The sequence below is a fragment of the Fukomys damarensis genome, unplaced genomic scaffold (genome assembly GCF_012274545.1).
Source record: "Fukomys damarensis isolate Sample0158 unplaced genomic scaffold, DMR_v1.0_HiC HiC_scaffold_3, whole genome shotgun sequence".
Lineage (NCBI taxonomy): Eukaryota > Metazoa > Chordata > Mammalia > Rodentia > Bathyergidae > Fukomys > Fukomys damarensis.
This window is the reverse complement of record NW_022900915.1, coordinates 40,846,881-40,856,984: the sequence shown is the minus strand read 5'-3', so window position 1 is coordinate 40,856,984 and position 10,104 is coordinate 40,846,881. Positions and strand designations below refer to the sequence as shown.

The window sequence follows — 10,104 nt, the reverse complement described above, 5'->3', positions numbered from 1 at the left end:
GAGGATTTTTGAGAAAAAAAAAAAAAAAAAAAAAAAAAAAAAGGAGTAGGTAAATAAAACATAAAGCCAGGGGTGGGAGTCCACCTAGCTGAAGGCTTTTATTTCGTCACAGAGTCGGTAGCCCCGACCAAGCCTTGGCCTCCTCGCTCCTGGTGTCAGGATGGCTCCTATGCGGTGGCCCTGGAGAAGGCCCTGTGGGTTCCAGCGGCAGTTGGCGATCGTCCTGCTCAGAGTGGCAATCTCCTCCTCCGGGCCGTGTCCTCCGTGCTCACCGTCACGCTGTGAAATTCTGGGCCTTTCTCACAAAGGCCCTGCTATTCCTGAAGTCCATGTTGACTGAGACCTAGAGTGGGTGAGAAGGGGGGAAACAAAGTAAGAAGCAGATGGAATTAGAAGGAAGAACTAGGAGGGCCGGCCTCTCCTTTGATAGAGTTGAGGCAGAGGACTGTTTAGTGGAAAACACGGAAAATTTTAACATGCAGCATCCTCTTTACCTCTCCACAGCCCATTCACTAAAGATTGCAAAACATGGATGCTGAGGTGATTTTTTCAGTATGTGGATTTTCCTGGGTGACACCGAGAACCGCAGATTACCCGATCTTGCTACAAACATTCAATCAGCTAAGCAGAGCTCGAGAGTCAAACCAAATATTCATCTCAACAAGTGTCCTCAGCTATTAAATAAATTGATTTATCAGAATTTAATTTCACCTAATTAACACCACCCATCAAGAGCAAAATCAAGACTAATCTGGGTCATTAATTCCAATTTGAGTCTAAATCCGTGGACAATGTAAATACTGTAAAATTACCCGTTTCATTCCAGTATATCCTCTATCACTATAAGTAATCCAAAATAAAAACACACAAAATGAGAGTTAAAGGTATAAATGTTGCAATGTAAGCATTAAAGCTTCCTCTGTGGAAAACAAGTTTTGAATGAGTTGTATAGGACTGATAATGCTGCAACAGAACTATTCTTATTTCTAAAGCTAAAGAAAAGCTGCTTGTGCTTTCTTCTTTTGCCCATGAAAAACTAAATTCATTTTAAAATACTATTAAGGATTCTCATTACCTTTTCAAGCTAAGTAATGTTAATTCTATTTTTCTACATGACAAACAAGCTTACTCATTTCTAATTTGCAAGAAGCTGCCAAGTGAAAAAGGATTGTATAATAATTATTCATAGCACTGAAGAGGCATTCAGGACGTTATCCATCATTCAATTCAATTTTCTCAGATTCTAACATTTCACTGTAATTTAATACCAATGACAGTTTCTCAGCTTGGTCAGCAAACAGAGTTTTGCATAATCAGTTACCCAGGGAAGGACAGATACGGTGCAGTCCTGTGCTTGTCATTCATTTTGCTGAATCACAAGCCTTCCAGATACTGAAGGAACAATTTCTACACTGGATACAGAAAAAATGAAACAGTGACATATAGTGGTTCTACCTAATATTTAGAAATGTGTGAAATTAATACTTACTTGGGGAAAAAACTAGCAATCAAATACAAGTTATGCTCCTTAAAATACCATGTGATTAAAAGGTATTTTTTTGTTTTGTATTTCTCTGTACCTTGGTTTTTATTAGTACAATTTTGCATTGTGTACTGGTCCATTCATTGGGAAGAGTTTGAATGTGTACAGTGCGGTCTAAACTCTCCTTCTCCCCCCTTCTCTCCCTTTCCCCCTCTCCCCCGGTAACAGATGCCTGTGAGGCTGGAGCAGGGAGAAGTAGCTCTCCTCAACCACCGGTGCAAGGGTACACTAGACAACCACTGTGGAAATCAGTGCGGCGGTTCTTCTAACAGCTAGTAAGAAAAATTCCAGCTGACTTCTCTATTCCACTTTTAGGTGTCTTTCTGAAAGAGTTCAAGACACATAGTACATGGATCCGTGCATACCTGTGTTTTTGGCAGAGTAATTCATAATAGCTAAATCTTGGAGATGGCCTGTATGCTTATCACCAAATGAATGAATAAAGAAAAATTTGGGCTGGGGATTTAGCTCAGTGGTTCTGCTGCCTGCTTCACAAGCTCCGGGTCCTGAGTTGGATCCCTGGTACAAAAAAAAAAATTATCTCAAGAAAATGTGGTATTTACATACCCTGGAGCACTACACTGGCATAAAAAAGGCTACACTTGAGTCGGTCATAGATAAATGGCTGCACCTGAGATGATAATATTAAGTGAAATGGTGTTTTTGATTCTAGTTCCTGCTCCGAATACCCATTACTTTTTTTCAGAAATTTCCCCAAAAGAATGGTCTCACTTCCCATTCATGAATAGTTTAATTTCCCATACAGCCATGAATTACATCTTTTCACTTAATTAATACATACAATTATATATAACTAATTGGCAAATGACTAAGTTAGCTTAACACGAAATTCTTAATTTTATTGTTTGTTATTTTCAGACTTTACACCTAGTTTAATGTCATTAGAAGTTAGTATGGCAGTAAGTGAAATTGGGAAGCTGAAAAAGAATTTAGTTACTCATTTGCCGTATAGAGCTTTGTCTAGTTTATTAAGGTAGTAACTCTTTTTCAATTCAAATTACTAAAGGCACTTATGTGATTTTCCCCAATTAGGTAGCATAATCTGATTCATCACAATAATATTAACAAGTCAATAATCATAAGCTTATTTATCATACAGCTGTTATATTTGATGTGCTGTACAATGAAACATTTTGCTTTTATTTTCTCTTTGAATATGGATATCTATCATTTATTTAAAAAAATTTTTTTTTCAGTCTCAGTGTGGTCCCTGGGTCAACCAGACTGGCCACATACTGGCTATCCCCTGCTGACCCTGCCCTCTAACTGCAACTGCAGACGTATGTCACCAAACCCAGCCAAGAAAATGATTTTTTCAGTGGATTTTCTATGTTCATTCAAAATTATGAGATTTTGAGTCTACTTTTTGTGTTCCCATTCCATCCAAATAATCAATAGTCCTCATGGGTCTTTTATTGTTGATGAGTGATGATTGAGTGATATAATTTCATATGAAAATTTCAAGTCAGTTGAAAAGAATCCACGAAGTTGTTTTTTTAAAAATTATTTTACAGGGCTGGGATTTAGCACAGTGTTTCTGCTGCCTGCCTTGCAAGCGCAAAGGTCCCAAGTTTGATCCCAGCACCCCTTTTCCCCAAAAAATTTTACAAAGTTTATAACTTTTCCTTTACCATATACACTTACTTTACAGTTATGTTAATTTCTACACAATATTTTGCTTCAATATTGTTTGTGATCTTATTAATGTTATAAATCAATTTGGGAATTTTGATGCATCAAAATATTGAGCCTCATTCTCCCTCACAATATATCTTTCCAATATCTGTCATTACGTTTATTCTTATTTTGTTGCTTTCATCATCCAGATATGCTACATATGTAATTTTATATACCCTTACTTAATATTTATTGGTGCTCTTATATATGGTTCTATTTTTAATTTCAATTTATAATTGGTGCTATATAGACATATAACAGATTTTGTTATTAAATTTTGTGTCTCATTTAATCATCTATATTTAGGCAAATCATAAATTATTGATTTATTTTTTTCTATTCAAACATGAAAATTAAATATTATTAATTCTCCTTTAAGCATTGCTTCATTTGCATCCCAATAGTGTTATTATATTTTGTTTTAAGTTTTACACTTAATTGAAATATTATCTAGTTAATCTTGTTACTTCCTTTTAATCTATGCATTATTTAGAATGAAATGTTTAATTTTCAAATATTTGGCTATTTTTCAGTTGCCATCCTGTAATTCATTTTGGTTTAATTTACTTTAAAATTTAGAATACTTCTTGTGTCAAAATCAAAGAATATCATGTGTAGAAAGTTTATTGTTATAAACTTTGTAAGGTTAGTTTGTAGGATCTAGTTTTGAATATCTTGCCCACATAATTCTAAAAGGCTGTAAGTTAACTTAGATGATGTTATTGTTAAAGCCCTCTATTTCGTAATTAATTTCTTCATTTCTTATTTTATTATTTTCTGTGTACTGGATCTCTTATAGAAAGCAATTATTGATTTTCTTGACTCTAATTCTTTTCTTTTAGTTTTAAGATATTTTGTATTATATATTTTGATTATGTTGCTTAAACAAGTTAGTTACTTATTATTCTTTGCATGATTTTCTTCTTTGTGGGGGGCTGCTTATGGATGATGCCCAAAGATGCTGCAAGCAGTGCAGGCTATAAAGAGCTAACCCCACAACTGTATTATTTTAAGAAGTGAGCCTGAGCAAAGCATATGAGATAACTCACAGCAGAAATCAGAGTAACTCTTACCCAAATTCCATTCCCAGCCTAACACAAGAATGCTCTGTCTCTTCTTTTACAAGCCTTTCTTGTGTCAGCAACATATCTCTAGCAACCAGACATAGCTCCCTCACCCAATTAAATCAATGATTGTGTCACTAATAACTATCAGTGGCTTTGGCTGCTCAGGGACTTTGCTTGCTCAGCGCTGACTATCCTAGTTCCCCATTTTACTCTCTTTTTTAACTGTCTCTAAGTCTTCCTTCTCACCTTGCATAGTAGCACCAAGTAAGTAGGAGATTGGGATCCTCTGATGGGGTCTCCAATACTTCTGATACTTTTAAGTGTGATTTCTTCTTTTATTCCAAGTATAGGATTTATTGGGTTTCCTTATTTACAACTTTCTTGTTTTCTTTCCAAAACTTTCTAAAATTTTTGGCTGCTTTAGGCTTACAAACTTGTTTCTTTGACATTATTTCTCTCTTCTCAAACATTTAATTAAGTATTCTATTCCTAAGCATACAAATGTAGTTATTTTCTTTCTGTTTCTTCATCAGTCGCTCTATTTTTAATCTTAAATTCTCCTTTTACTTTTGTAAAAAGTCATGTTTGACATGATCTCATGATTTTAATAATTATTTTTAGGTTCATTAAAGATAAGGTTTTTCAAGAGCATTTTTCAATCTGATTAAATAGACCTAACTTAAATATTACTTAATTAAACTGTAAGATTTTATGTTCCTAGTCATCTATATTTATGAGTTTAAGTGACACTTTGAGCACCAAATTATGTTTTTAACTTTCTCAGTGGAGTTTTCATTGTATTTCTTTTGCTTCTTCCATTGTTAGAGAGACCCAAATTCTCTTGAAGTACCCTATGTGTATTTCTAATTCACCTTTATGGTTTAAGACTTCTAGTTTATGTAGGGATATGATTTTCAGACTTTACTGGTTAACCTCTATATTTTATATCCCTATTTATATCTTTAGAAATCAATGCTCAAATTAAGTAAATAAACTCAAAATACAAGCCCTCTTCCATTTCACATTTATGTCTTTCATTTCCCACCAGCACTTAAGTTTAGCCTTTTTATAGTCCTAATTACTTCATGGAATTGCTATTTTATTTAAACTTATAATTAAAACTACTGTTTAGTAATTTTCGTCATGTTCAGAAGTAGGTAGCTGACTCTGTCTTTGAAAGATAGAAACAGAAATCCATTCTGGCTATTTTGCCTATGATGTTTGAAATGTGATTATGTTGTTTAAACATTACACAATCAAGATTATCATTTTGACTTGCCTTTGATGTGTTTGGGTAAAACATATCTTTAAATTTTAAAAATATTGTTGCTAAGTTCAAGATTGTTAATAAGACAAATTAAATATATTGTATAATATTAGCATTTTACTTAATAGAGCACTATATAAAAGCTTGAATTAACACAAAGGAAAATAAATTGCACCTGAATTAGAAGTTCGCTTTATGTTGTGGAGATTTTTATACTGGAATAGTTAGATTTTTTTTCCTTACTTGCCTCCATCAGTAAAGTGTGCTGCAAATATATTTCTCTCTCTCTTTTTTTTAAAGATTTAGGAAAAACACTGGCCACCAGTGAATAGTCTCATATCTTAGAATATAGTCAAGTTATCTGGTAAATTATTTCTTCGGTTTATTAATTATACTTTAAAGGCTGTGTTTGCATGCATAACATAATCAGTAGGTAATTTATTCATAATAAAAATAATTGTGTATAGAGAACAAATTTTAATTCACCCAATGATTTAAATTGTTTTTGTATACAGAAAGATTTTTCCATTTTTTCATATGTATTTCTTTAATTCTTGTTTGAAATTTCAAGTCTATAACTTTTTAAAAGAAAAGATGGTAAACTATCCTCCCTCTGGGATAGGAATACATCAACAGAAACAGATTTTTACCTCTTTGCAGCAATAAATATGCCAGAGAAATCTAACTCAATAGGAAATTATCTATAAAACAGGAATTTCTTTGTCATTCTATCTCTTGCATAAAGGAATTACTCTGGGGAATATAAAGTAGACGAATATTGTGTGATTAATTTTGACATCATAAGAGACTTCATTTAACCATAAAATCAAAGAGAAAAAGATAAATGTAAGCATGGATGTGTTATGTGATAGATTTCCAGTGTAATTATTCTTTTATACTTTTTCAAATACACTAAAATTATCTTCCCACATCATCAGATCCTTCTAAATAATTGTTTATAAACTTCAATAAAAAACAGTATAAAGTTTCAACTTTTTCATGCTGTGAGCTGTTTCACTCTACTTTCCAGCCTAAAGACACATCACTAGTTGTGCACTCACATTACAGTGTAGTTACCGTTTGGTTTATGATTTCTGAACAAACCATAGTGTTTCTCCATTTCATCAGTGCGGAATGACCTCAGTTTTATTCCTTCTATGGAAACCCCATCAGGAAAGGCTGGATTGCCATTTTCTTCTTTCTCTTACTGATTCTTTACCTTTACAAGCCACACCCATACTTAGAATTTCTCTATATATTTCAACTGAATTATACTGGAATTAGATCTTAAAATAGTGTTCTGTATCTCTATATTAACTGAGAGTTAATGGTCACCCTTTGAGCCGAGAATGCTATTCAAGACAATATCTAGTAAGGAGAGGGGTTAACTGTTGCACTAAAATATGTTTATGCAGTGAAGGAGATTCTTTGGAGCACATGGCTTAGTCAGTGTTATTCTGATGCACATTCTGAACTAAAGACTCACAGTAATGTTATGCACACATACTCACCCACACAGTTTACCTTAAGGTACCATGCAGTTAAATGTAGAAAAGTACAGTGGGTTGAGCAGTGAAACCTTCCAGAATAGTTGGCTAGTAGGGAACGCTAAAGGAATAATAAAATTGATAGATATTGTATCGGCCTGTGTCTTATCTGAGACACAAGATATGGGCAAAATAATCAAACGTGGCTAATTATTCATTGAAAATAGTTTTCTTTGAATAGGGAGAAAATGAAAAGATATATTATACATATTATAGAAAATATATAAAATAAGTGTAATAATTTATTACAAAGCATCTAAATGTATCATTAAGAGGAAAAACATCAGTGTTGAGGTATATAGTGTTTGAACATGGATTCAGTATAGATGTGAGTTCTTTCCCAAGAACTTTTCTTTTATACATTTATATATTTACATATCTCATAAAGTTTTTTGTGTATACTGAAAATATGCAAAATAATTTCAAATTTTATCTATATCTTCAAAAGGTCAAGGAAAAACAAACTGAGGGACCCACTGAAGTATCGAGAGTAAAGATAAAGTCAAAGTAATATGTTGGCTACAAAATAGATAAATTCACAAGGGCAATAAAGAGGGTGACGGAGTGGATAGATGTCAGGGACGAATTCCTGCTGCACATTGATATGAGATAAGCTTTGAACCTCATGTTGCAGTGTCAAAAGGATATTTTGCAATGAATTGTTCTGTGACAAGTAAACACTAGAAAATTATCTCCAACGTTCATTTTATATCACAGTTTTCCCCTTATGTGTGACAGTCCTAAATCTGAATAAACAAGAAATTAATTAGAAAACCTAATTATCAGGCAGGTAAATTTGTTTACTATGTAGGACACGCAAATCATATATTCAGAATATACAAGAAAAATTTATGAAGCAAGAAAAAGAAAAACAGCCAACCAACAAGGAAAACTGGGCAAAATTTAAAAGTAAGTCCAAAAGTAAGATAGCTAAGTAAATCATAATTTTCAAATATCTTGATGTTACATGAGAAAGGCAACTTAGTTCCTAAAACTATTTAACACTATGAAGAATCTTGTTAGTGAAACAAATAACGGAAGGAGATAAAATATCGAGGGCTCCTTAGAATGTGAAGTAACAGGAATTTCATAACATTTTTATTTCAGAAAACCCCATAATCCACATCTGATATATCTGCATAGACATCTAAACATAAACAACACTAGGCAAACATTTAAAGAAAACAATATGTGTATTTATTACAGGACAAGTGCAATAATGCTTATAGTTATTCTCTTCTTACAAGTTCTGAAACAAAATCCAAACAACCAACCTATACTATAATAGATAAACTGATTATGGTATATTTATACAAGTAATATAGTACAATATTTGATGATAACTGTATTCATGGACATGAAGGAATCATACAAACAGAATATTAAGCCAAATAACCCAAAATCATAAAAGATTTCATGCTGTATAACATATTATATCACCTTTTAAAACAGTTAAAATTATTCTGTGTTGTTGAAAATACTAATAGTGTTTACCCCTATCGTGTTCTATGCAGAATATGAAAAATCACTTGTGATATTCTGTTTGTTTCACCTGATTGAATCATTTCATATTTAACTTTGGGATTGTATTTATGATGTTATTAATAAACACATTAATTGAGTTTAAGAAAATCTGAATTATTCTAAGTTCCTAGACCAGAATGTGGTGGAAACTGTGATTAATTCTGGATAATCACCATCTATTTATCTATTTAAAACAGTTCATAAATCTCCACAGAGTTTAGATATATTTCCAAACCCACCTGTGGTTGGGGATGTAGCTTTTTGGTATAGAGTCTTCAACACCCTAGTTTCACACCCAGCCATGCAAAAATAAATAAGTAGCTATGAAAATAGTATTACAATTACTTGTCTTTATATTTTTAATTTTACATGAGAATGTATATTTCAAAGATTTCCATGCATTTTATCTATTTTTCTATTTCTTTAGTCTTTATTAAATAACAATATTCTGAGGTTGCTTACGACTGTTAGTAGGGAGTTTATGGACTGTTTATTTATTTCAAGATGGTATAAAATTTTTTTTGGTACTGTGGATTGAACTATGGTCCTTGCAATTGCGAGGCAGGCGGCAGAATCACTGAGCTAAATCCCGGCCCACGAGGGTACAAACTTTCCAGTGACTAAATTTCCCACAGAATGTCTCTTCAAGGAAAATACACATCAACATCTAAGATATGAATACTCAACAAAATTCAGATGTGTATATGAGCTACATTTGGAGACTATGTCGCAGAAGAAATATAGCCGTTTCTGGACTTAGAGTGAGTTTATGTCCCAAAAACCCCACTGTAATCTGAAAATACCCTAAATAAATAATTATCTTACCTTTAACCATCATAGCCTAGCAATAAAATGTAGTAAACAATACTCACTCTTTGCTCAAGTCCTCAAGCGATTGACGGGCTGACAGGTGCCAGCCTCCCCAGGGCCCAGTGTTACTAAAGCTACCCCAGTGGGTGATGTTAGATGGGAAAAGATCAGAATTTAAAATTGAAAATAGAGTAACTACTGAATGTGGATTGCTTTCCCATCACGCTGAGGTCCAATGTCATCCCTGAAAACATTGTAAGGCAGAGATTGTGCATATCATGTCTTTCTGTTACTTATTTTTAAAAGAAAATCATTACTACATACTTTCTTAGGAATAAAAAAAAGAGTGTTTTCTGATATTATTCATATTAGCTGATGGGATGCTCAGTTTTACTAATGTTGAATCAAATATTCTACATAGTTCCTAACGTTTGAATGAAATAGGATTTGTTGCAAATGCATTTCCACAGTGAAGTTTCCTGTTCAGATACGTGGTTCCACATAATAACTTTCCATCGCGATGGGTACTAGAGGCCAAAAATATAAAAATACACCACACATGCACAAAACTAAATCCAAGAGGAGTGTTGTCTGTAGGAGAAAGTAAATACAGGAATGAAATATATATATATAAAATATTTTATAATT

The 10,104-nt window shown here is 33.0% G+C and overlaps 1 long non-coding RNA gene across 1 annotated transcript in view; it reads left to right on the top strand.

Annotated features, from left to right (window-relative positions):
* The first annotated feature begins 191 nt into the window (after positions 1 to 191).
* The window catches only part of LOC104871302, a 13,365-nt gene continuing 3,452 nt past the window's right edge, over positions 192 to 10,104 (top strand). Inside the window, exons 1-2 of the long non-coding RNA XR_782808.1 lie at positions 192 to 352; positions 1,712 to 1,818. This is a non-coding gene — a long non-coding RNA (uncharacterized LOC104871302). The remainder of the gene's footprint in view (positions 353 to 1,711; positions 1,819 to 10,104) is intronic.